A 25,852-nucleotide genomic window follows, 5' to 3' on the forward strand; every position below is an offset into this window, starting at 1 on the left:
AATGCTGGAGTAACTCAGCAGGTCAGGCAGCATCTCAGGAGAGAAGGAATGGGTGACGTTTCGGGTCGAGACCCTTCTTCAGACTGAAGAAAGGTCTCGACCCGAAATGTCACCCAATCCTTCTCTCCTGAGATGCTGCCTGACCTGCTGAGTTACTCCAGCATTTTGTGAATAAATACCTTCGATTTAGATTTTTTTTAGATTTAGAGATACAGCGCAGAAACAGGCCCTTCGGCCCACCGGGTCCGCGCCGCCCAGCGATTCCCGCACATTAACACTATCCTACACCCACTAGGGACAATTTTTACATTTGCCCAGCCAATTAACCTACAAACCTGTACGTCTTTGGAGTGTGGGAGGAAACCGAAGATCTCGGAGAAAACCCACGCAGGTCACGGGGAGAACGTATAAACTCCATACATTTGTACCAGCATCTGCAGTTATTTACTTATACTTATGATCTTATGACCTCAACAGCGGGTAGAGTTGCTCCAGAGACCTGGGTTCGATCCTGACGTCGGGTGCTGTCTGTGTGGAGTTTGTACGTTCTCCCTGCGACCGTGTGGGTTTACTCCGGGTGCTCCGGTTTCTTCCCACATCCCAAAGACGTGCGGGTTTGTGGGTTAAATGGCCTCCGTAAATTGCCCCTAGTGTGTTGGGAGTGGATGAGAATGTGGTTAATTGGCCTCTGCACATTCCCCCTCATGTGCAAGGCGTGGACATGCAAGTGGGATAACATAAAACTAGTTTAGAAAGGGGATGAGGAGGAATTTCTTTAGTCAGACGGTGGTGAATCTGTGAAAATTAATTGCCACAGACGGCTGTAGAGGTCAAGTCAATGGGTATTATTAAAGCAGAGATAGATAGGTTCTTGATTAGTAAGGGCGTCAAAGGTTATGGGGAGAAGGCAGGTGAATTTTTTTTTTTTTAATCAAAATATACTTTATTCGAGAAATAAATATATACAAAACATGTTCCTTCCAAAACTCAGGGGTAAACCAGGGAGCAGAGTGGGTGAAGGAAACTGTTTTGGTTTTTATAGGTGCAAGCTGGTCGAGGCAGGAAGAGAGAGTGTGGTTGTAGTAGTCAGTGAGGTCAGAAGGGCTATGGAGGTCAACGAAGGGAGAGGCGGACATTATTTCAGAGAGGGAGGATGAGAGCGAGGTAGGTGAAACAGAGTTCAGCTTGCGGAAGTTGATTTTGCGTTTTTGCCTTGGAGCTGGGGTGGGAATGTTGACAGACATGGTGATGGCTAAGTGATCAGAGAGGGTGGGGTCGGAGCCAGAGAGGTGATGTAGATTTAGTCCAGTGGAGCAGACAAGGTCCAGAATGTGCCCACGGTTATGGGTGGGAAAATTGATGTGTTGAGTGAGGTTAAAGCAGTTGAGTATTTCAGTGAAGTCAGCGGTTATTGTGGAGTCAGTGGAGTCCATGTGGATGTGTGTGTGTTCTCTGAGTATATGTGCCTGTAATGTTGTAACAAGCAAGATATTCATCGTACTAGTATCTCACCATGCTTGGAGATATGACAATACACTTAACTAGATAATTCCAAAGACTCTTCTGGTTTCTCATACAGTAAGACGTAATGAGCAAGGACACCCCCAGAGGGCGATGATGAGTTGTCCACTGAGCTCTGAATCACTGAGATATTAGTTTTAGTTGAGACTAGACAAAGTGGACCCAAGTTGGGCCCAAACCTCTCCTGCATTGGTGTAGCACCCTCTCCTCCCCTCTCCTCCCCTCTCTCCTCAACCCCCCCCTTCCCCCCTCCCTCCTCCCATCCCCCTCCCCTCCTTTTAAACTTTAAAATGTGAATAACATTAAAAATATAACACCGATTTCAATAAAACTACTTGCATTATCACTAAAGTGACAATGGTGAGTAAGGCGGGCCTAAAATTGTCATTTAGTTGAGAGACAGCATGGAAACAGGCCCTTCGGCCCACCGGGACCAGGCTGACCAGCGATCAACCATTCATACTGATTTACTTTTAAACTTTAGACTTTAGAGGTACAGTGTGGAAACAGGCCCTTTGGCCCATTGAGCCCACGTCAACCAGCAAACACCCCACGCATCCCATATACTAATATTAACCTACACACTAGGGACAATTTACAATGTTTTACTGAAGCCAATTAACCTACAAACCTGCACATCTTTGGAGTGTTGTTCTATGTTATCCCGCTTGCTCAGCCAGTCCTTAGACCTTAGAGGCAATTTACAGAGGGCCAATTAACCTACAAACCTGCACGTCTTTGGGATGTGGGAGGAAACCGGAGCACCCAACAGAGGTTTACGCAGTCACAGCGAGAACGGACAAACTCCACACAGACAGCACCCGAGGTCAGGATCGAACCGGGGTCTCTGGCGCATTGACTGGGGGAAATTGTTAACTTGATTCAAAAAATTTTAAAGTCCTTGAATTCAGTCAGACGATGAATCAACGTTGCCTCTTTACAGGAAGAGTGCGTGCGGCACGGTGGCGCAGTGGTAGAGTAGCTGCCATACAGCGCTAACAGCGACAGAGATCCAGGTTCGATCCTGGCTACGGGAGCTGTCTGTATGGAGTTTGTACGTTCTCCCCATGACTTGCGTGGGTTTTCTCCGGGATCTTGAGTTTCCTTCCACACTCCAAAGGCGAACAGGTTTGTAGGTTAATTGGTTTGGTAGGTGTACATTATCCCTAGTGTGTGTATAATAGTGTTAATGTGCGAGGATCACTGGTCGGTGCGGACTCGGTGGGCCGAAGGGCCTGTTTCCATGCTGTATCACTAAACTAAACCAAAAATATGTCGGATTTCACTCTCGTGCTTTGCAACTTTGTTCACTGTGACTCTTTGATCTTTCATTCCTTTCCTTCCACAGGCTTCTGCATCGCCGGCTTTGATCAACACCAGAAATATCCTTTGATGAGCCCTCACTGCTAAACAATTCACTTTGATTCAAGGGCCTGTTTGTGATGCAGTTGGGGATTCTGTGGGAAGGAGGCAGAATATACTGTAGCAAGGCGTATAAAGCCTCCATTTATAACGTGGTACAGACAGGCAATTTATCCTGAGTCCAAATGCCAAAGACCCTCAATAACACGTCCAAATTAATTGAAGTATTAACAAAGATTTAAATATTTAATATTTCTATTTTCAGACACATGAAGATGGACACAAATTGCTGGAGTAACTAACTCAGCGGGTCAGGCAGCATCTCTGGAGAGAAGGAATGGGCGACGTTTCGGGTCGAGACCCTTCTTCAGACTGATGATAGGGGATGGGACGGGACAAAGATAGAATGTAGTCGAAGACAGGAAAACTCGTGGGAGAACTGGGAAGGGGGAGGAGATTAGGAGGGAAAGCAAGGGGTATCTGAAGTTAGAGAAGTCAATGTTCATACCGCTGGGCTGTAAGCTGCCCAAGCGAAATATGAGGTGCTGTTCCTCCAATTTGCGCTGGGCCTCACTATGCACTGGAGGAGGCCCAGGACAGAAAGGACAGTGTGGGAATGGGAGGGGGAGTTGAAGTGCTGGGCCACTTTTATCTATCTTTGTCCCGCCCCCTCCCCTGACATCAGTCTGAATGGGAAGGGGACTCAAAAGAGTCCAAATGGCCATTGTGGACAGCAAAGCAGTCGCCCGGGCTGTGTTTGGGCTCACCGATGTCCTCAAATGTTTCACAACAACGCTTTAAGGGAACTCATTCCGCATCAGAGACGCACAAGGACACCCACAGGAGACATCAATCAGCATGCTGCATGCAGCACAAAGCAATGGCCAAAGGCCATGTGCAGTAGAATAACGCTGTCAGAATAAATACTGAGGAGGATAATGGCAGGTGGGCCACAAATGGCATAGTGCTGAATTATGCCTTTAATTCAAGATCGCAACGCCGCCTGTTTTGACGCAGTTCCTCAACATGGAACAGTTCCTCAGGCTAGATGTTTCGTTTGTTTGATTTTCTTCTACATGAGCTGCAGATGGAAGGATTGCTGCATGATCAAATATTAAACATGGTCAATATTGATAACCCTGGGCAGCAATTAATGGCGGAGGAGAAGCACAACCTGATCACACTCCAAGGCCATTTATCATACGATCGTGAGACGGAGGAGCAGAATTAGGTCATTCGGCCCAACGAGTGTGCTCCACCATTTGATCACGGCTGATCTATTTTGCCCTTGCAATCCCATTCTCCTGCCTTCTTCTTTTTACGAGGATGATCGCAGGAATGAGTGGGTTAACATATGATGAGCATTTGATGGCACTGGGCCTGCACTGTAAATGTCTGAAGGTCATTAGTTCTCGGAGCAGAATTAGGCCACTCGGCCCATCAATTCTACTCCGCCATCCAATCATGGCTGATCTATCTCTCCCTCCTAACCCCATTCTCCTGCCTTCTCCCCCTGACCCCTGACACCCGTACTAATCAAGAATTTATCAATCTCCACCTTAAAAATGTCCATTGACTTGGCCCCCACTGTCGCCTGTGTGAGTGAATACCCCAGATTCATCACTCGATAACTAAAGACATTTCTCCTCATCCCCTTTCTAAAGGTACGTCCTTTATTCTGAGGCTGTGGCCTCTGGTCCTAGACTCTCCCACAAGTGTAAACATCCTCTCCACCTCCACTCTGTCACATCTCCTGTAGTGTAGCCGCTCCATGCATCCTCTCCTGTCCTCTGCTCATCACTTTCCAGATCTTCATTAGATCCAGTGCCTCTCTGTACCTCCAGTTTAGAGATACAGCATGGAAACAGGCCCTTCGGCCCACTCAGTGCGTGCTGACCAGTGATCACCCATCCATACCTGCTTTCTCCTACATAGGAAGGGCAATTTCCAATGAACCTACAAAGCTTTGGGATGCGAGAGGAAACTGGAGCACGCAGAAGGAGCCAACACTGTCACAGTAAGAACAAGCAACCTCCGTGCAGACAGCAGCCATGGTCAGGATTGAACCAGCGTGTCTGGAACTCTACTGCTGCACCACTGTGACTGACAGCATAAGAGGAGAGGGCCATTCGGTCCCTCAGACCTGCGCATCATTCAACAAGATAGCACAGTGGCGCAGCGATAGAGCTGCTGTCTCACAGCGCCAGAGACCCGGGTTCGATCCTGACCATGGGTGCTGTCTGTACGGAGTTTGTACGTTCTCCCTGTGACCGCGACACTCCAACGACGTACAGGTTTGTAGGTTAATTGGCTTTTGTAAATTGCCCCTCGTGTATAGGATGCAAAACTGGAATAAACTGAGGAAGGGGAGAAATGGGGGCGAATCCAGTTGGGGCTCAGGGAAGGGAAGGGGAGAAAGGGGAAGGAGAGGTGGATGTTGTTTGCAGGTCAGGCACCTAAAATTGGAGTATTCGATGTTTATACGTTTGCAGGAGGGCAGAAATAGCGGTCTGTACACATCTGGCCAACACGAGGGAACTTTCCACCCCGCTAGTCTCATCCTTGCCCAAGACGGCCTCTTCTGTAAGCAGCAGGTGTGGGTTACTATGGAGAGTAATGAAATGCAAAGGCATCGGGCCAATCTTTGGAGGCCTACCAGTGGAAGAGGCCCCCAGATTTCAGAGACGTGATAAAGAGGTACCAAGAGAGAAAGCTAGGAAAATGGGCATCCCTCCAGCAGTGGACAATTCACACGTCATCCAGGGCCAATGGTTTGTACCAGCACCTTTCCATAATGGAAAAGTATGTCCTGTTCATGGGAACCACAAGAATATTTCAGTATATTTTTGAGCAGAAAAACATCTTCCATCCAGTTTCACAGGCTAAAGAATATTTTAACTGTTGGACGACCTCTTCTGTTTAGTTTAGCTTAGTTCAGTTGAGAGATACAGTGCGGAAACAGGCCACTGAGTCGACCAGCCAGCAACCATCCATACACTAGTTCTATCCGACGTGCCAGGGATAATTTCCAGATGCCAATTAACCCACAAACCCGCAAGCACATCTTCGGAATGTGGGAGAAAACCGGATCACCCAGTTTCACCCGTGAAAACTCACACGGTCACGGGGAGAACATACGAACTCCATACAAACAGCACCCATAGTCAGGATCAAACCCGGGTCTCTGGAGCTGTCAGGCAGCAGCTCTGCCCACTGTGCTGCCCCAGTTACAACTAAAGTTTTTGTTATGAAAATTGTGAGAGTCAAACAGCTTGGGAATAGGCCCTGAGGCTCAACATGTCTTAATTTCAAATCATTTACAGATTGAATTAATTGAAAGACACAGCATGGAAACAGGCCTTTCGGCCCACTGAGTCAAACCTGACCATCGATCGCCCGTTCACAGTCATTCTGTCATCCCTCATTTCGCATCGACTCCCTACACTAGGGGTCACTTGCAAAGTCCAATTAAGGTACAAACCCACACATTGTTGGGATGTGGGCAAACTGGAATAGCCAGAGGAAACCCATGTGGTCACAAGAATGGGACACACACATACACACACACAGACACGCGCACACACATGCGCGCACACACACGCGCACGCACACGTCCACACACACATGCGCGCACACACACGCACACGTCCACACACACATGCGCACATACACATGCGCACACACATGCGCACAAACACGTGCACACACGTCAACACACACACACGCACACACCACACATCACACACACACCACACACACCCTTCCCCTCCCCCCCCCCCCCCCCCCCCCCATCCCCGCATGGATGATCTATCCATTGTGTTGCTCCTGAAAGAGAAAGCCTTTTATAAAATACCTACCTTTCTATACCTTCTCAAAAATGCCTTGCATAGATTGGTAACAACTTATGGAACCATTGAAAATCGCTCCACAGATGGGCAACTGGTCTATGCATGAAGTCTTTCACGTACCACACGATGAAAGGCCACGTGTCAGTTTCTAGCAAGACTGCTGGCAAATCCTTGCTCTCGTGTTAACTATTGTAAAGAAGGGTCCCGACCCTTCCAATGTTCTCCAGAAATGCTGCCTGACCCGCTGAATTACTCCAACACTTTGTGCCTTTTCTTTAAACTGTTTGTCCTCTTGGTCAAAGGAAATTTCAAAAGAAACTCTCGAAGGAAATATACAATGAAACCGTAGCAGTTTAGTTTAGGTTATCACTGTCACCGTCTGGGTGGCACGGTGGTGCAGCGGTAGAGTTGCTGCCTTGCAGCGCCAGAGACCCTGTGCCCCCACTGGTCTTATCCAGTCTCCTCCTACACTTCAAAGATGTGCAAATTTGTAGGTTAATTGGTTTCCATTAAAAACTATCGTAAATTGTCCCGCATGTGCAGGATAGTGCTAGTGTACGGGGTGAATGGCGGTCGGCGTGGACTTGGTGAGCCCAAAGACCTGTTTCCACGCTGTATCTCTAAAGTACTAAAGTACAGAGTTTGTACGTTCTCCCCGTGTCCTGCGTGGGTTTTCTCCGAGATCTTCGGTTTCCACCCACACTCCAAAGACGAACAGGTATGTAGGTTAATTGACTGGGTAAATGTAAAAATTGTCCCTAGTGTGTGTAGGATAGTGTTGGTGTGCGGGGATCGCTGGGCGGCGCGGGCTCGGTGGGCCGAAGGGCCTGTTTCCACGCTGTATCTCTAAAGTACTAAAGTAAATATTATTCACATTATTCCATTTATCATGTATCTTGACACTGTGGATGACTTGATTGTAATCATGTATTGTCTTTCCGCTGACTGGTTAGCACGCAACAACAGCTTTTCACTGTACCTCGGTACACGTGACAATAAACTGAACTATGAAATACTGAGGTACAGTGAAAAGCTTTTTTGTTGCATGCAATCCAGTCAGTGAAAAGACTGTACATGATTACAAGTGTACAGATAAAGGTGCAACGTTTAGTGCAAGATAAAGGTTGATAAAGTCTGATTAAAGATAGTCCAAAGAAAACTTAGCATCCTAACGCATGCACATGCACAAAACACAATCCACGTAGACCTGGTTTGGGCTCTGCATTTGAGATAATCCCGTGGGATTCAGAACCAGCAGAGCTGGGATCAGATCGCAGGTCAATGTAGGGTTAGATTTCCAGAACGGTCACAGACTATTTAAAGAAAGCAAAATTGGCTTGCTGAGAATGACACTGGAACACAAGAAATAGGCACAAAAAGCTGGAGTAACTCAGCGGGACAGGCAACATCTCCGAAGAAAAGGAATGGGTGACGTTTCAGGTCGAGGCCCTTCTTCAGTCTTACTCAGAGTTACTCCAGCTTTTTGTGTCTATCTTCGGTTTAAACCACCGTCTGCAGTTCCTTCCCACACAAATAGGCTGAGGGATTCGGCCGTGTGACTGCCCCGTTGTTTAGTTAAGTCACATCCAGTTCTGACCTTGGCCTTCTTTCCACATTGCTGCCCGCTTCTCATAACCTGGACTTCTCCAACAGTTCAAAACAAAATCCACTCAGTGCGTGGAGTGGCAGGAAGGTCAGCCAAGAGTTGTCCAGACGTGACGCTCTGACCAAGTGCCGCCGATGAATGTGGTCAAAGTAGCCCGAGATGCAAGGACAATCTGCTCCCCGAGGCAGAATAGCCTCCCTGAGAATTGGGACCACAACACAGGTGCGTTCCCTCAGCGACACTTAAATAGCGAATCAACACTGCGGTGTATTAACTATTTTAATATTAACATTAATACTGTAACGTCCAGATTCAGGAACACTTTTTCCATGCAAGCATCAGGCTATTAAACCTCCAAATAAGCTCTGAACGACATAGAACTGGGGGCATTAGGTTTGCACTATTGGTGTGTGTGTGTGTGTGTGTGTGTGTGTGTGTGTGTGTGTGTGTGTGTGTGTGTGTGTGTGTGTGTGTGTGTGTGTGTGTCTATATGTGTGTGTATGAGGTAGCTTGCAATCCAAACCTATGAATATTGAATTCCCCAACTTCTAGTAATACCGTCCTACTCCCCCTCTTCCCCCCTCCCACCCGGGTGTGCATATATTTGGCCCACCATTTCCCTCTGCCCCCTGTACCTTCATCTCCCACCTTGAAGCCCCCATTTCCTATTCATCTCCCCTCTTTCCCCTTTCCCTTCACCCATATCCCATCCTCTCATATTTTGCTCTGAAATAAAATGAGATAGAAATTAGTTTTAGTTTCAGAGATACAGCTGGGAAACAGGCCCTTCTGCCCACCGGGTCCGCGCCGACCAGCGATCCCCGCACACTAACACTATCCTACACACACTAGGGACAATTTTTACATTTACCAAGCCAATTAACCTGCAAACCTGTACGTCTTTGGAGTGTGGGAGGAAACCGAAGATCTCGGAGAAAACCCCACGCAGGTCACGGGGAGAACGTACAAACTCCGTACAGGCAGCACCCGTAGTCGGGATCGAACCCCGGGTCTCCGGCGCTGCATTCACTGTAAGGCGGCAACTCCACCGCTGTGCCACTGTGTTCTATGCACCCAATTACATGTGGAATTACATGCATGGAACAAGCTGCCAGAGGACTATCCCATCATTTAAGAAACAATTAGATGGATAGGGCAAGTTTGGAAGGATATGGACCAAGTGCAGGCAGGTGGGACTAGTGTAGCTGGGACATGTGTGGGCAAGTCGGACCGAAAGGGCCTGTTTCCACACTGTATCACTCTATGACTCTAAAAGATAATCAAACTGAGGGGAAACGATTTTATCTCAGCTGTTCCTCACCAGGTTGGGCGCAAGAGCGGAGACTTCCAGCCCCCATACAGGTAGTCCTGCTGGAACCCAATAGTTGCAATCAAAAGACATCTTGTGGTCAAGAACATGGTGCCATAAAGCAACTGGGTCAAGAGCGGAAATAGGGGTTAGTGGTTGGAGAGTTTCAGACACACAGTAAGTTATTTCTCTCACTGGATTTATGGGAGAAATATAGGTCCTTTACATTTCTCCAAAGGATATATTTATCTGCAGGAAATGTTCCCCATGTCGGGGGAGTCCAGAACCAGGGTGTCACAGTTTAAGAATAAGGGGTAGGCCAGTTAGGACTGAGATGAGGAAAAACCTTTTCACCCAGAGAGTGAATCTGCCGCAGAGGGCAGTGGAGGTCAATTCACTGGATATTTTCAAGAGAGAGTCAGATACAGCTCGTAGGGCTAACGGAATCAAGCAATATGGGGAAAAGCAGAAATGGGGTACTGATTTTGGATTGATTGGCGGTGCTGGCTCGAAGGGCCGAATGGCCTACTCCTGCACCTATTTTTTATGTTTCTATGTTAATATAGATCTGTATTAAGTCTATAATAAAGACAATTATTGTAGATAATATTGAATCATGAAATATATCATCTTTAATTATTAATTTTTATAGGTATGATTGGATATTATTAATTATTAATAACATTTATTGGTCATTTATTCATTGCAAATAAATAATTATAAAAAATAGAGGTCCTCATAATAGCTACGTTTATTTTTATTTCCGCAAGTAAGAAATAGCAAAGGCTTTGTGTTTCAAGTATCAATAGAAGCGATTCTTGCCAATTTCAATGACTAATCAATGGGCACAGAGAAGATTTACGAGGGTGTTGGCAGGACTAGAGGGTCTGAGCTATAGGGAGAGGTTGAGTAGGCTGGGAGCGCAGGAGGATGTGGGGTTATTTTATGGAGGTGTATAAAATTCATGAGAGGAATAGATCGGGTAGATGCACAGGGTCTCTTGCCCAGAGGGGGTGAATCGAGGACCAGAGGACATAGGTTTAAGGTGAAGGGGAAAAGATTTCATAGGAATCGGAGGGGTAACTTTCTCACACAAAGGGTGGTGGGTGTATGGAACAAGCTCTCAGAAGAGGTAGTTGAGGCTGGGACTATACCCATGTTTCAGAAACTGTTAGATTGGTAAATGGATCGGACAGGTTTGGAGGGATTTGGGCCAAACGCAGGGAGGTGGGACTAGTGTAGCTGGGACATGTTGGCCGGTGTGGGCAAGTTGGGCTGAAGAGCCTGTTTCCATGATGAATCACTCTATGACTCTTTGACTCCAATCATGGTGAAATTGACAAACTATGTTCTGAAGAGTTAATGATGGCTTATATATTGCTGGGAATTTACATGGAAACACCCTAGACTGTTTTTCCACCATAACATATAACATATAACAACTACAGCATGGAAACAGGCCTGTCCGGCCCTACCAGTCCACGCCGACCATTCTCCCTGACCTAGTCTCATCTACCTGCACTCAGACCATAACCCTCCAATCCCCTCCTATCCATATACCTATCCAATTTACTCTTAAATAATAAAATCGAGCCAGCCTCCACCACTTCCACCGGAAGCCCATTCCATACAGCCACAACCCTCTGAGTAAAGAAGTTCCCCCTCATGTTACCCCTAAACCTTTGTCCCTCAATTCTGAAGCTATGTCCCCTTGTTGGAATCTTCCCCACTCTCAAAGGGAAAAGCCTACCCACGTCAACTCTGTCCGTCCCTCTCAAAATTTTAAAAACCTCTATCAAGTCCCCCCTCAACCTTCTACGCTCCAAAGAATAAAGGCCCAACCTGTTCAACCTCTCTCTGTAGCCTAAGTGCTGAAACCCAGGCAACATTCTAGTAAATCTCCTCTGTACCCTCTCCATTTTTTTCTGCTAGTCAATTTCCAAAGAAATTTGAAATCAGTTGTTTCACCATCATATACCAGGTTTGTTTTCCAGATTTTTTCTTAAACCTATTTTTTTTAAGTAACCAAAATCTCTAGTTCCCAATAAAAATCTCATTCTAACCAATTTGGCTGGCATAATAAACACAGGTATGTTAGAAATCCCCACTTCATCAATCGTGTGGTACCTAATTCACATTATGTAAACACATGTTATATCAGAACTAAATGAACATGTTTAACATGCCTTCTGCTGGATGTTTGCTATTATTTAACCAATTAGTAATGCTTAATCTTTGAAAGTAATTCAACAAGCATGAAGTATTTGTATCCAGAATACTCGAGAGGATATGACGGCTTTATATCACTTCAACACCTCCGAGATTTGTCATCCTTCTTGGAACCGAGCCCAAACTTGTGACATCTTGCTCCATCAAAGGGGTTTCTGACTGGCTGGTGTTTCTGTACAGGGCTCGGAAATCATTTGATTTAAAATGTTCTTTTTTTTGCAGACTCTGAAATCTCCATTGGCAAAAAAACCATCCAAACCCTCAGCCCTGGCCAGTCAAACCCTTCAACCACTCCCAGTCCACAAGAACACGTCTCCGTTAATGAAAGAGAGAGAGAGACAGAGAGAGAGGGAGAGAGCGAGACAGGGAGAGAGAGAGAGACAGGCAGAGAGAGGGACAGGGAGAGAGAGGGACAGGGAGACAGAGAGACAGAGAGAGCGTTGTTGCTCTGAAGAAGGACCAACTCAAGGTTCGAGTCTGTTCACCATAATGAAAACAACACAATTTTCAGTTGCAAAATTAATGGTTTCAACAGCAAGTGACACTGAGTAGGAGTATAACAACACAAAACACGCCTTTAATTTAAAAGGACAAAGTGCTAGAGTAACTGAGCAGGTCAGGCAGCATCTCTGGAGGACATGGATAGGTGATGTTTCTGGTCGGGACCCTTCTTCAGAACTGCAGTTCTTTCTGACCCCTTTATCATTTAGGTTTATTTTTAAGAATTAAGCTTGGAAGGGGTGATTATCTTTATATTGATTTCATTTTTGGTTTGCTGTTTCAGAGGGGAAGAGTGCACGTGACAAATTCATTGTTTGCACTGCCAGTGGGAGCGCTGCATTGACTGCACCGAGTCTGCATCGACACTGCATCGAGACTGCATCGAGACTGCATCGAGACTGCATCGACACTGCATCGAGACTGCATCGAGACTGCACCGAGACTGCACCGAGACTGCACCGAGACTGCATCGAGACTGCACCGAGACTGCACCGAGACTGCATCGAGACTGCACCGAGACTGCACCGAGACTGCACCGAGACTGCACCGAGACTGCACCGAGACTGCATCGAGACTGCACCGAGACTGCACCGAGACTGCACCGAGTTAATGAAAGAGAGAGGGAGACAGAGAGAGAGGGAGACGGAGAGAGAGGGACAGCATTCGAGTCTGCATGGACTCTGTATTGAGTCTACACCGACTCTGCACCGACTGCATGGACTCTGCATGGACTCTGTATGGACTCTGCATGGACTGGACTCTGCATGGACTGGACTCTGCATGGACTCTGCATGGACTCTGCATGGACTCTGCATGGACTACATGGACTGGACTCTGCATGGACTCTGCATCGAGTCTGCATGGACTCTGCATGGACTACATGGACTGGACTCTGCATGGTCTCTGCATGGACTCTGCATTGAGTCTGCATTGACACTGCATTGAATCTGCATGGAATCTGCATTAGCTCTGCATGAACTCTGCATGGACTGCATGGACTCTGCATGGACAATTTACAATTTTTACCGAAGCCTGCAAACCTGCACGTGCGTGAACCACTTCTTCTGAGGAAGGACCCGATTTGAGACATCGCCTATCAATGTTCTCCAGAGATGCCACATGAACCGCTAAGTTACTCCGGCACTTTGTGTCCACTTCTTCTGGCAGCTCGTTCCATATACCCACCACCCAAGAGCCATCGACTGACAATGTGAAAACAGCCCCCCTCCGCCCAACATGCCCACACCAGCCAACATGTCCCTTCTACATTAGTCCCACCTGCCTGCATTTGCCCCATATTCGTTTAAACCTGTCCAACCAATGTACCTGTAAATGTTTCTTAAAAGTTGTGATAGTACCTGCCTCAAATACCTCCTCCCACGACTCTTTGTGTGAAAAAGTTACTCCTCAGGTTCTTCTTAAATGTTGCCCCCTCACCTTAAACCTGTGCATTTTGGTCCTCGATTCCCCTACTCTGGGCAAGAGAATCTGTACATCTACCCGATCTATTCCCTCTCATGATTTTATACACCTTAAAAGATCACCCTTCATCCTCCTGCGCTCAAAGGAATCCTAGCCTACTCAACTTCTCCATTTAGCTCAGACCCTCTGGTCCTGGCAACATCCTCATAAATCTTCTCTGCGCCATTTCCAGCTTGATGACATCTTTGCAATAACACGGTGCCCAAAACAGAACACAACACTCTAAATGTGGCCTCACCAACGTCTTTTACAACTGCAACATGACCTCCCAACTTCTATACTCAATGCTCTGACTAATGAAGGTCAATGTGCCAAAAGCTTTTTTGACCACCCTATCGACCTGTGATAGCACTTTCAATGAATATGTACCTGCACTCCTAGATCTCTCTGACCTACAACACTCCCCATAGCCCTACCATTCACTGTGTAGTTCTGTCCATGTTAGTGCTCCCAAAATGCAACACCTCACATTTCTCTGTATCAAATTCCATCAACCATTCCTCAGTCCATCTGCCCAACCGATCAGGACCCTGCTGCAATTTTTGACAACCTACTTCACTATCTACAATGCCACCCACTTTTGTGTCATCTACAAACTTGCTAACCATGCCTTGTATGTTCTCAACCAACTCATTGGGCAATAGCCCCAGCACCGAACCCTGAGGTACACCACTAGATTTTAGATTTAGATTTAGAGATACAGCGTGGAAACAGGCCCTTCGGCCCACCGAGTCCGCGCCGCCCAGCGTTCCCCGCACATTAACACTATCCTACACCCACTAGGGACAATTTTTACATTTTACCCAGTCAATTAACCTACATACTTGAATGTCTTTGGAGTGTGGGAGGAAACCGAAGATCTCGGAGAAAACCCATGCAGGACACGGGGAGAACGTACAAACTCCGTACAGATGGCGCCCATAGTCAGGATCGAACCTGAGTCTCCGGCGCTGCATTCGCTGTAAGGCAGCAAACCGCTGCGCCACCGTGCCGCCCTAGTCACAGGTCTCCAATCCGAGAAGCAACCTTCCACCATCACCCTCTGCTTCCTTCCATGGAGCCAATTTGCTATCCATTCAGCTATCTCTCCTTGGATCCAGTGGGATCTAACGTTTCAGAGCAGCCTACCATGCGGAACCTTGTCGAATGACTTGCTGAAATCCATGTCAACAAAGTCTACAGTTCTGCCCTCATCAACCTTTTTGGTCACATCCTCAAAAAAATCAATCAGATTCGTGACACATGACCTCCCACATACAAAACCATGCTGACTATCCCTAATTAGCCCTTGTCCATCTAAATGCCTGCATATCCTACCCCTCAGAATACGCTCTCACAACTTTCCGACCGCTGATGTTAAGCTCACTGACCTGTAGTTCACAGCCTTTTCTCTCCAGCCCTTCTTGAAGTTGGCCTCTAGGGTTGCCAACTTCTTCACTCCCAAATATGGGACAAGGTGACGTCGCCGCCCCACGCCCCAGGTACGCAACCCGCCTTACGGCCCGGGCGGGAGCGCATGGCCGCTGGCTGGGTGAGGTCACATGAGGCGCGGGGCGGTGACGTCACCCTTTGTCCCTTATTTTGGAGTGAAGAAGTTGGCAATACAGTACGGGACAAACTAATTGAACCCAAAATACGGGATGTCCCGGCCAATACGGGACAGTTGCCGACCCTATTTGCCTCCCTCCAGTCTTCTGGCACCTTGCTTGTATTTAATGACGAGTTACTGTATAAATCGCAGTGAGGGCTTGTGTGAAAAAGTTGCTCCTCTGCTTCCTATTAAATCTTTCCCCTCTCTTTTATGCCCTCTAGTTTCCCAACCGTGGGGAAAAAGACAGAGCAAAATCACCCCTATCAATACTCCTCATGATTTTGTACACCTCCGTAAAATCACCCTCAGCCTCCTGCGCTCGAAGGAATAAAGTCCTGGCATGGCCAACCTCCCTATAACTCAGTCCCTCAAGTTCAGGCAACGGTCTCCTCAATGCTTTCTGCACTCTTTGCAGTTTAATGCATTTTTCCTATAACAGGGTGACCAAAACTGAATGCACTACTTTTGAAAAGCATTTAAACACAAAGATCGTTGCTGCTTTGTTATCTGTGTTTCACAGTCTGTCAGCAATATTGAACCAAAGATTCAAAGTGTGGCACAATGGGTGCAGCACAATGCTGTAGGGCGGTACAGTGGTAGAGTTGTTGCCTCACAGCGTCAGAGACCCGGGTTCGATCCCGACTACAGGTGCTGTCTGTACGGAGTTTGTACGTTCTCCCTATGACAGCGTGGGGTTTCTCCGGCTGCTCCGGTTTCCTCCCACACTCCAAAGACGTGCAGGTTTGTAGGTTAATTGGCTTCTGTAAAATGTCCCTAGTGTGTCGGGCACAACTAGTGAACGGGAGATCGCTGGTCGGCATGGACTCGGTGGGCCGAAGGTCCTGTTTCCACACTGCATCTCTAAACCAAACTAAAGTGCTGCAGTAACTCAACGAGTCTAGAGAACATGGATCATAAGATCATCAGCGATAAGAGCAGAATTAGGCCATTAAATCTACTCCGCCATTCAATCATCTATTTCAGATCTATCCCTCCTAACCCCATTCTCCTGCCTTCTTCCCATAACCTCTGACACCCGCACTAATCAAGAATCTGTCTATTTCTGCCTTAAATATATCCACTGACTTGGCCTCCACAGCCTTCTGTGGCAAAGAATTCCACAGATTCACCACCCTCTGAAATTCCTTCCCATCTCCTTCCAAAAAGAACATCTTTTAATTCTGAGGCCGCGACCTCTAATCCTAGACTCTCCGATTAATGGAAACATCCTCTCCACCCAAGCCTGTCACTATTCTATACGTTCCGATGAGGTTCCCACCCATTCTTCTAAACTCCAGCGAGTGTAGGCCCAGTGCCGGCAAACTCTCATCATATGTTAAATGGGTGCCATTTCGGATCAGGGCTCTATCGTAACCAAAGCTAAACAATCGTAGCGTTTGATCAATGATGGGTTAATCAGGAATGTATGTCATTCCAGTGCCCGACCATTCAACCTTCCATGTTGGGTTGTGTTTGTTGTGTTTGAACATGCTCTGTTGCAGACTTGGCATGACTTCCAAGGTAAACAGTGTCACCCATCTAGACACTGGGCTAACAGGAGTTGCACTCCGTGTTGGCAAACTGCTCGGCAGATAAGGTGTGTGAGGAAACGGCATATTGTCAAGACCCTGTCCAATGCCAACAAATACTTCACGAGTGAGTCCACTCTTGAAACACCCTGCACAACCCTAACCTCAACCCAACCGCACTGCCAAACCCCGATGGACTTTGCACTTGTAAAGTTGCATGACACACTTTGGCATGCGCTACAAGGTCTGATTTACCGAGAGTAACAGATAAGTATATTTATTTGTGCGGTTGAGTTTAACGTGCCTGTAAAACCGCAGCAAAGTGATAATTTCACCGTTTGAGTCACGGTCTTTTACTTTAGCTTGGTTTAGTTTAGGATTCAACGCAACGACAGGCCCACTGAGTGCGCGCCCACCAGCGATCCCCACACACTAAAACGATCCACACACACGGGACATTTTACATTTATACCAAGCCAATTGGCCTACAAACCTGCACGCCTTTGGAGTGTGGGAGGAAACCGGAGCACCCGAAGAAAGCCCACGCAGGTTAAGGGGCAAACATACAAACTCCATACAGACAGCACCTGTAGTCAGGTTCAAACCTGGGTCTCTGGTGCTATAAGGTAGCAACTCTACCGCTGCACCGCCTGAGTCACAGAGCCACAGAGCAGGGAAACAGGACCATCAGTCCAACTTGCCCACTCCGACCAAGATGCTCCTTCTAAACGTGTCCCATTTGCCCACGTTTGTCCCATATCCCTCTAACCCTTTCCTATCCATGTATGTGTCCAAGTGCCTTTTAAATGCTATTCTCGTACGTGCCTCAACTACCTCCACTGGCAGCTCATTCCATGTACCCATCACCTTCTGAGTGAAAACGTTGCCCCTCAGGATCTTATAAGTGAGTTTAGTTTAATTTAGAGATACAGCGTGGAAACAGGCCCTTCGGCCCACAGAGCCCGCACCTACCAGCGATCCCTGTACACCAACCACCGTCCTACACATCAGGTACAATTTACAATTTTACCAAAGCCAAGTTAACCTACAAACCTATATGTCTTTAGAGTGTGGAGGAAACCGGAGGAAACCCATGTGGTCACAGTGTAAGGGCTCAAATTCAGCGTAGCCATGTGGGTTTTATTGCAGGGGTGTTAAAAAGGTGTAAAAGCTCCAGCTCGATTATGTTGCCAAGACATCCTGTTTATGGCTAAGGGTATCCTTTGATATGGGCAACTGGCTTTAAGGCTTTGATGGTTAGCCATCCTTTGAAGTGTTAAGAAGAACAACTTGCCATATGGACTGCCCTCTGTTCCCAAGAAAGAAGAGGTCATGATGGACACAACGGACAGACAAAGATTTATAGGACATTGTAAAACTTGCCATATAAGGTAGCAACAGGAAATGTACTGACACATGTATTTCGGGTATAAATATGTGTAATTGTTAGCATTCGGGGAGAGAGACTACACTAGCTTCCTAAGCGTTTCTAAACGCTTCGGTTTCTAGACTCTCTCCCACCTGGGTGAGTAGAATAAAGAGGTTAAACGAATTCGGTTGTCTGCCTGTTTTTTCTAATAGGCCACAGACTACAACAACAGGGAGAACATGCACACTCCTTATGATAGCACCTGTAGTCAGGTTCGAACTTTACTTTTTACACTTTAGAGATGACAGCGCGGAAACGGGCCCTTCGGCCCACAAGCCGACCAGCGATCCAACACACCAGGAACAATGTACACGGCAATTTACTTGTAAACCTGTACATCTTTGGAATGTGGGCAGAAACCGGAAATCCCGGAGAAAACCCACGCGGTCACAGGAGAACATACAAACTCCGTACAGACAGTACCCGTGGTCAGGATCGAACCCAGATCTCTGGCGTTGTAAGGCAGCAACTCTCCCGCTGTGCCAGTCCAATCAGTTGTGTAATTGGTACGGACATTTTTGTTTTTTAATGGAGGTGCCAAGGCACAACGTCACTCACAAACACCCAAACATTTCCTTCGCTAGCTACCCAACGGTTAGCCCCAAAACCATGTACATTAGTGGTAATCAACTCTCACTAAAACCCACAGCTTAGGTAGGTTGCATGGGATTCATGGTGAGGGGCAAGATTTACTAGGAAGCTGAGGGGTAACTTTTGTCACACAGAGGGTGGTGGGTGTATGGAACGAGCTGCCAGAGGAGGTTGTTGAGCCAGATACAAGAACAACATTTAAAAGGCACTTGATCAGGTATATGGATGAGTTGGCCCAAAGGGTCTATTTCTGTGCTGTGTGAGTCTGACTCCATGACAATAACACCGGACATAACAAAAACAAAGTCAACAGTCAAAGATCAGCCGAGGCAGAGTAGAATCGATGGGCAGAGTGGCCTAATTCTGCTCCTATTTCTTATGGAAAGCTGAGTGGGAGATTAATCACAGTGATAAGAACTGGTAGAACAGAACTCTCAAAGCCAACACGCTGACTACAATGGGGACACAAGGAACTGCAGATGCTGGTTTACAAAAAACCACACAAATAGCCCAGCTGATTGACTTGCTGGGTCATTCCAGAGGCCTTTTAGGTTTAGGTTTATTCTTGACACGTACACCAACGTGCAGTGAAAAGCTTTGTCCTGCATGCTATCCAAACAGATCAAATAATACCATACATAGATACAATCAAATCGGCACGGTGGCGCAGCGGTAGAGTTGCTGCCTTACAGCGAATGCAGCGCCGGAGACTCAGGTTCGATCCTGACTACGGGTGCTGTCTGTACGGAGTTTGTACGTTCTCCCCGTGACCTGCGTGGGTTTTCTCCGAGATCTTCCGTTTCCTACCACACTCCAAAGACGTACAGGTATGTAGGTTAATTGGCTGGGCAAAATGTTAAAAAAACTGTCCCTAGTGGGTGTGGGATAGTGTTGGTGTGCGGGGATCGCTGGGCGGCGTGGACCCGGTGGGCAGAAGGGCCTGTTTCTGCGCTGTATCTCTAAATCTAAATCTAAATCTAAATCAAATCAGACCCAAGTACCATAGAGCAAGAGAGCAAAGGGGAAGATACAGAGTGCCGAATATAGTTCTCAGCTCTGTTATGGAGTTGTTCGGATCGACCGTGACAACTCTCCTTGCATCCTTCCTTAGCATTGGTACAATGTCTCACTTCCAGCAGTGCCACAGAGGGGTGTTGGTTGAGAGTGGCGTGTTCACGTCTCTGACGTGGCTTGAACTCACAACTTTGAGGCAAGATTGCAGGAGGATCCAAGCCAGGCGATGCCTTGCGTGCACCAACACATTACAATCGCTCTACTCTTCTATACATTCCGGACGGCTCGACTGTAATAACGTATTGTCATTCCGCTGACTTGTAGCACACAACAAAGCCTCGGTACACGTGACAATAAAATAATCTAAACCAAGCTAAAGATGGCGGCACGGTAGCGCAGCGGTAGAGTTGCTGCTTTACAGCGAATGCAGCGCCGGAGACTCAGGTTCGATCCTGACTACGGGTGCTGCACTGTAAGGAGTTTGTACGTTCTCCCCGTGACCTGCGTGGGTTTTCTCCGAGATCTTCGGTTTCCTCCCACACTCCAAAGACGTACAGGTATGTAGGTTAATTGGCTGGGTAAATGTAAATGTAAAAATTGTCCCTAGTGGGTGTAGGATAGTGTTAATGTACGGGGATCACTGGGCGGCACGGACTTGGAGGGCCGAAAAGGCCTGTTTCCGGCTGTATATATATGATATATGATATGATAAACACAAAAAGCTGGAGTAACTCAGCGGGACAGGCAGCATCTCTGGAGAGAAGGAATGGGTGACATTTCGGGTCAAGAGCCTTCTTCAGACTGAGAGTCAGGGGAAAGGGAACCGAGAGATATGGTTGGGTAAGGTGTGAAAATGTCAGAACAAAGCAGACGGTGATAAGGAAATGTAGGAAAATAACTGCAGATGCTGGTCCAAATCGAAGGTATTTATTCAGAAAATGCTGGAGTAACTCAGCAGGTCCGGCAGCATCTCAGGAGAGAAGGAATGGGTGACGTTTCGGGTCGAGACCTTTCTTCAGACTGAACCAGGGTCTCGACCCGAAACGTCACCCATTCCTTCTCTCCTGAGATGCTGCCTGACCTGCTGAGTTACTCCAGCATTTTGTGAATAAGGAAATGTAGAGTGGTTCATTGCTGGCTGATGGGAAGGTGGCAAAGAGGCATACAATCAGTAAAATTAATCAGGTCAGTGAAACAAGTCAGAGAACAAGAGTGGGTGGGGGAGAGACAGAGAGAGAGAGGGAAAGCAAGGGTTACTTGAAGTTAGTGAAACTAAACTAAAAGGTTAAAACTAAAGGTTGAGGCTCAACTGTAACGACTAAATATAGAAAAAAAAACACGGGGGTTATTTTATTTTGCACGGGAAAACAAAGCTCGGTAAGAGCCTTCGTTAGACTAGTAAGAGCACAGGTCAAAATATCGTAGTCCATACAGTGCTTTTTGCATGATGTTTAAAACATGTGTGGAGACCTCTGCTTCCAGTCATTAACCTTTGAGAGCCCTTGGAAACCTGAGCTCAGAGTAAGATGCCATTTACAGCCTCTTAAGTTCATAAAACGCCCCCAATTCGAACGGGGCCAGAGAGCGTTTTGTACCTGGTCCCACATCACCCTCGAGTAACCCTCCAAACGAAGACAAATGCAAGGTGACAAGGGTCCTGTACCCCTGTGTGGAGACTCGCCTTCACAGTCCTAGCCCCGTACCGAATGGAAGTCAGTGCACAGGTGCCAGTGTTTCTTGACTGACATGGACCGGCGGTCAACAACATTCCCTGACGGACATCTGGCGCTGCTGGGAGGCGAACACGTGTCGGGCAGACCACAGGGTTGATGGTCTTCCAGCAGCACTTGATGTCCATGTCCGAATGTGTTCTGGGAACAGGGGCAGCACAGTGGCACAGCGTGATCGCTCATGACTACGGTTGCTGTCTGTGTGGAGTATGCACGTTCTCCCCGTGACCTGCGTGGGTTTTCTCCGGGTGCTCCGGTTTCCTCCCACACTCCAAAGACGTGGAGGTTTTGTGGGTTAAATGGCTTCTGTAAATTATAAATGGTCCCTAGTGTGTAGGATCGACCTAGTGGGCGGCACGTTGGCGCCGCGGTAGAGTTGCTGCCTTAGAGCGAATGCAGCGCCGGAGACTCAGGTTCGATCCTGAGTACGGGCGCCGTCTGTACGGAGTTTGTACGTTCTCCCCGTGACCTGCGTGGGTTTTCTCCAAGATCTTCAGTTTCCTCCCACACTCCAAAGACGTACAGGTTTGTAGGTTAATTGACTGGGTAAATGTAAAAATTGTCCCTAGTGTGTGTAGGATAGTGTTAGTGTGCGGGGATCGCTGGTCGGCGCGGACTCTGTGGGATGATCACATGGGGTCGGCGTGGACTCAGTGGGCTGAGAGGCCCATTTCCTCGCTGTATCTCTCACGCCTAAGGTCCAGAGCAGAACCTCGGGAGGGTGGCTCCCCAGTGAAACTTGGAGACAACTCTACACCTCCTCAAAATACAGGCACGAGATATTTCTCAACCAGCTCCCAGAACAGACCCCTGCTCAACACCTCAACTGAAGGACGACATCTGAAATAGCGCTGAACTCCCACGGTGTTAACCTGGAGTGCTAACCTGATGTGTCTAGTGCCCTTGACACTCGCCTTGAATTGCCTGATGGCTTCAAGGGACTGAGTATGTTGCTGATGGTGTTGTGTGATAACCTTTGTTAACATCCCTAACCCACAAGCAGAGGTGTGAACAATCCAGTCAGAAATTTGATTCCATTTGGAACAAATCACTGAAGCCAGATGTTACAGCATGAACCTTTTTTGTGAAGCACACTCCCACCTGCACCCTCCGCTCTGCTGCTGCCAATCTCCTATCCCCCCTCATCCGGACCAAACTCAGATCCTGGGGGGACAGGGCTTTCTCCATCGCTGCTCCCACCCTATGGAACTCACTACCCCAAACCGTCAGAGACTCCTCCACATTCACCACATTCAAAACATCACTGAAGTCTCACCTGTTCAGCACTGCCTTCAACCACTGAAGGTCATCCCACCCTCTGTCTCCTTTCTCTGTTCGTTTACTTATTTATCTATTTATTCACTTCCCTATGTTCTCTAAATCCCTGTAAAGCGTCTTTGAGTATATGAAAAGCGCTATATAAATGTAATGTATTATTATTATTATTATTATTATTAAACTCTCCAAAGAACAATCTCTTTTGTTGCATTCTTTTTGTAAGTAAGTTTTGTACATGACTACACGATCCAACTCGTTTAGACACAAACTGCTGCCCATGTTCTCCAGTGATGCGGCCTGACCTGCTGATTTACCCCAGCATTTTGTGTCCTTTTTTATAGATTGGAATCTGTAGTTCCTTGCGTCTGCATTGATCAAAAATGAGATTTGGACTAGCTAATGCACTGGTTAGAGAAATGGGTTAGAAATGGGTTATCGGGAACATTTGGTCAGGAAGGAGTAAAAGGAGATCAAATTATCCAAAGCAGAAGGGGCTAGGGTTAGAATTCACTCGGCTGGACAAACATATGTATGTTATCAGCTCAAGAACCGCAGGAAACACCAGACACAAGACCAGGGGTTGTTGTGACTCGAGTCCATAATGCGGCAAGTGGTGTGAACACTCAGAGTGCACCTGCAGGACCACCATGAAGATGCTGAGGTGGAAGTGTCCATGCTTTGCCATCTGTTCCAAACAGGAGCAATCCATCATTAAAGGGTGGAGACACAGACTCAGCATAAGCCCCACAGACTAAGGGACTGAGCGTTGAAGTGTGGAATCAAAACTGCCTCACCTAGAGTCATAGACTCACAGCATGGAAACAGGCCCATCGGCCTAGCTTGCCCACACCAACCAACATGCCCCATTTACACTAGTCCCATCTGCCTGCGTTTGGCTCATATCCCTCTAAACCTTCCCTATCCATGTACCTGTCTGTATGTTTATCAAACGTTGCGATAGTACCTGCCTCAACCACCTCCTCCAGCAGTTTGTTCCATACACCCACCACCTTTTGTGTAAAAAAAGTTTAATAAGGTTCCTATTAAATCTATCCCTCTTCTCCTTAAACCTCTGGCATCTAATTCTTGATTCCCGTACTCTGGGCAAAACACTGTCCGTTTACCCGACCTATACCTTTCATGAGCTACTTGAGGCACTTTGGGCCTGGTTGGGGTGTAATTTAGATGACTTCAAAAGGGCAGTGACTTCAAAAGGGCGGCACGGTGGCGCAGCGGTAGAGTTGCTGCCTCACAGCACCAGAGACCCGGGTTTCATCCTGACTATGGGTGCTGTCTGCACGGAGTTTGTACGCTCTCCCCGTGACCTGCGTGGGTTTTCTCTGGGAGCTCCGGTTTCTTCCCACACTCCAAATCGGCTTGGTATAATCGTAAATTGTCCCTAATGTGTGCAGGGTAGTGCTTGTGTGCAGGTCGGCGTGGACTCGGTGGGCCGAAGGGCCTGTGTCCACGCTGTACCTCAAAACTAAAACTAAAAGACAGCCTTTTGAGCTCTGGTAACGTTACAAGGCATCAAAACAAAAATGTTATTCCCAACAAATAGAACTGAAGCCAGAATTAGAGAATTGGGATCTTACGTCGCTAGTTATTTAACAATATTCTGCCACAATCCCTCAGTGATTACACCCACACACAATGCATTTTCACAAGACCTACATCTATTGTACTTCACCATCTGTCCACACAAAGTTGGTAGGGAGCTGCCTTTTTCACCCATCGCTGTTTATGTGGTGAATGTGCCTCCACGACCAATATAATCAAAGACTTGTCCCACCCTGGTCATTGTCATTCCCACTCCCATCCGTACGACAGAAGGTACAGAAGCTTGAAAGCACGCACCACCAGACTCAGTGGCAGCTTCGTCCCCTCTGTTATATGTTGTATGTTGAAAGACTGCAGCGACTGGGCTTGTATACACTGGAATTTAGAAGGATGAGAAGGGATCTTATTGAAACATATAAGATTATTAAGGGATTGGACACACTAGAGGCAGGAAACATGTTCCCAATGTTGGGGGAGTCCCGAACCAGGGGCCACAATTTAAGAATAAGGGGTAGGCCATTTAGAACGGAGACGAGGAAAAACATTTTCAGTCAAAGAGTTGTAAATCTGTGAAATTCTCTGCCTCAGAAGGCAGTGGAGGCCAATTCTCTGAATGCATTCAAGAGAGAGCTAGATAGAGCTCTTAATGATAGCGGAGTCAGGGGGTATGGGGAGAAGGCAGGAATGGGGTACTGATTGAGAATGATCAGCCATGATCACGGTGAATGGCGGTGCTGGCTCGAAGGGCCGAATGGCCTCCTCCTGCACCTATTGTCTATTGTCTATTGTGTGTCTAAACTAATGTGCCTGTAAAATGGTGGCAAGCAACCAGCCTGCTGCAATGGACAGAAGATCTAGATCCCACACTTGAAGCCATGACCCAACCTCGCCCAACCCAGGTCACCATTACGTGGGGAGATTGCTAGCGTAGGGAGAGGTAGCACGAGGGACTCGGAGGAGCTGGATGGTGGCAGGGAGAAAACCAGCTGGTGCAGAACAGGTAAACCAAAATACATAGAAGCATCTGTCCATGCAGAACCTGTGATGCAGCAAAAATAAACGTTCCCAGCTTCAAACAAGACCAACAAGAAATCCACATATCATCTTCTTCTTTTGTGTCCATCATCCATGTTTCCAATGCTACATCACCGTCCACATATATTATAAAAACACACAAAGTAACTCAGCGGGTCAGGCAGCATCTCTGGAGATAAAGGATGGGTGACGTTTCGGGTCGAGACCCTTCTCCAGACTCTGGGGGACATGGATAGA

At 47.3% G+C, this 25,852-nt stretch overlaps 1 protein-coding gene across 3 annotated transcripts in view; it reads right to left on the minus strand.

The window, feature by feature from the left end:
- Window positions 1–25,852, minus strand: part of ralgps1 (Ral GEF with PH domain and SH3 binding motif 1) — a 714,125-nt gene that overhangs the window by 559,092 nt on the left and 129,181 nt on the right. The window lies entirely within an intron of this gene.

The sequence above is a fragment of the Rhinoraja longicauda genome, chromosome 31 (assembly GCF_053455715.1).
Source record: "Rhinoraja longicauda isolate Sanriku21f chromosome 31, sRhiLon1.1, whole genome shotgun sequence".
NCBI classification, from domain to species: domain Eukaryota; kingdom Metazoa; phylum Chordata; class Chondrichthyes; order Rajiformes; family Arhynchobatidae; genus Rhinoraja; species Rhinoraja longicauda.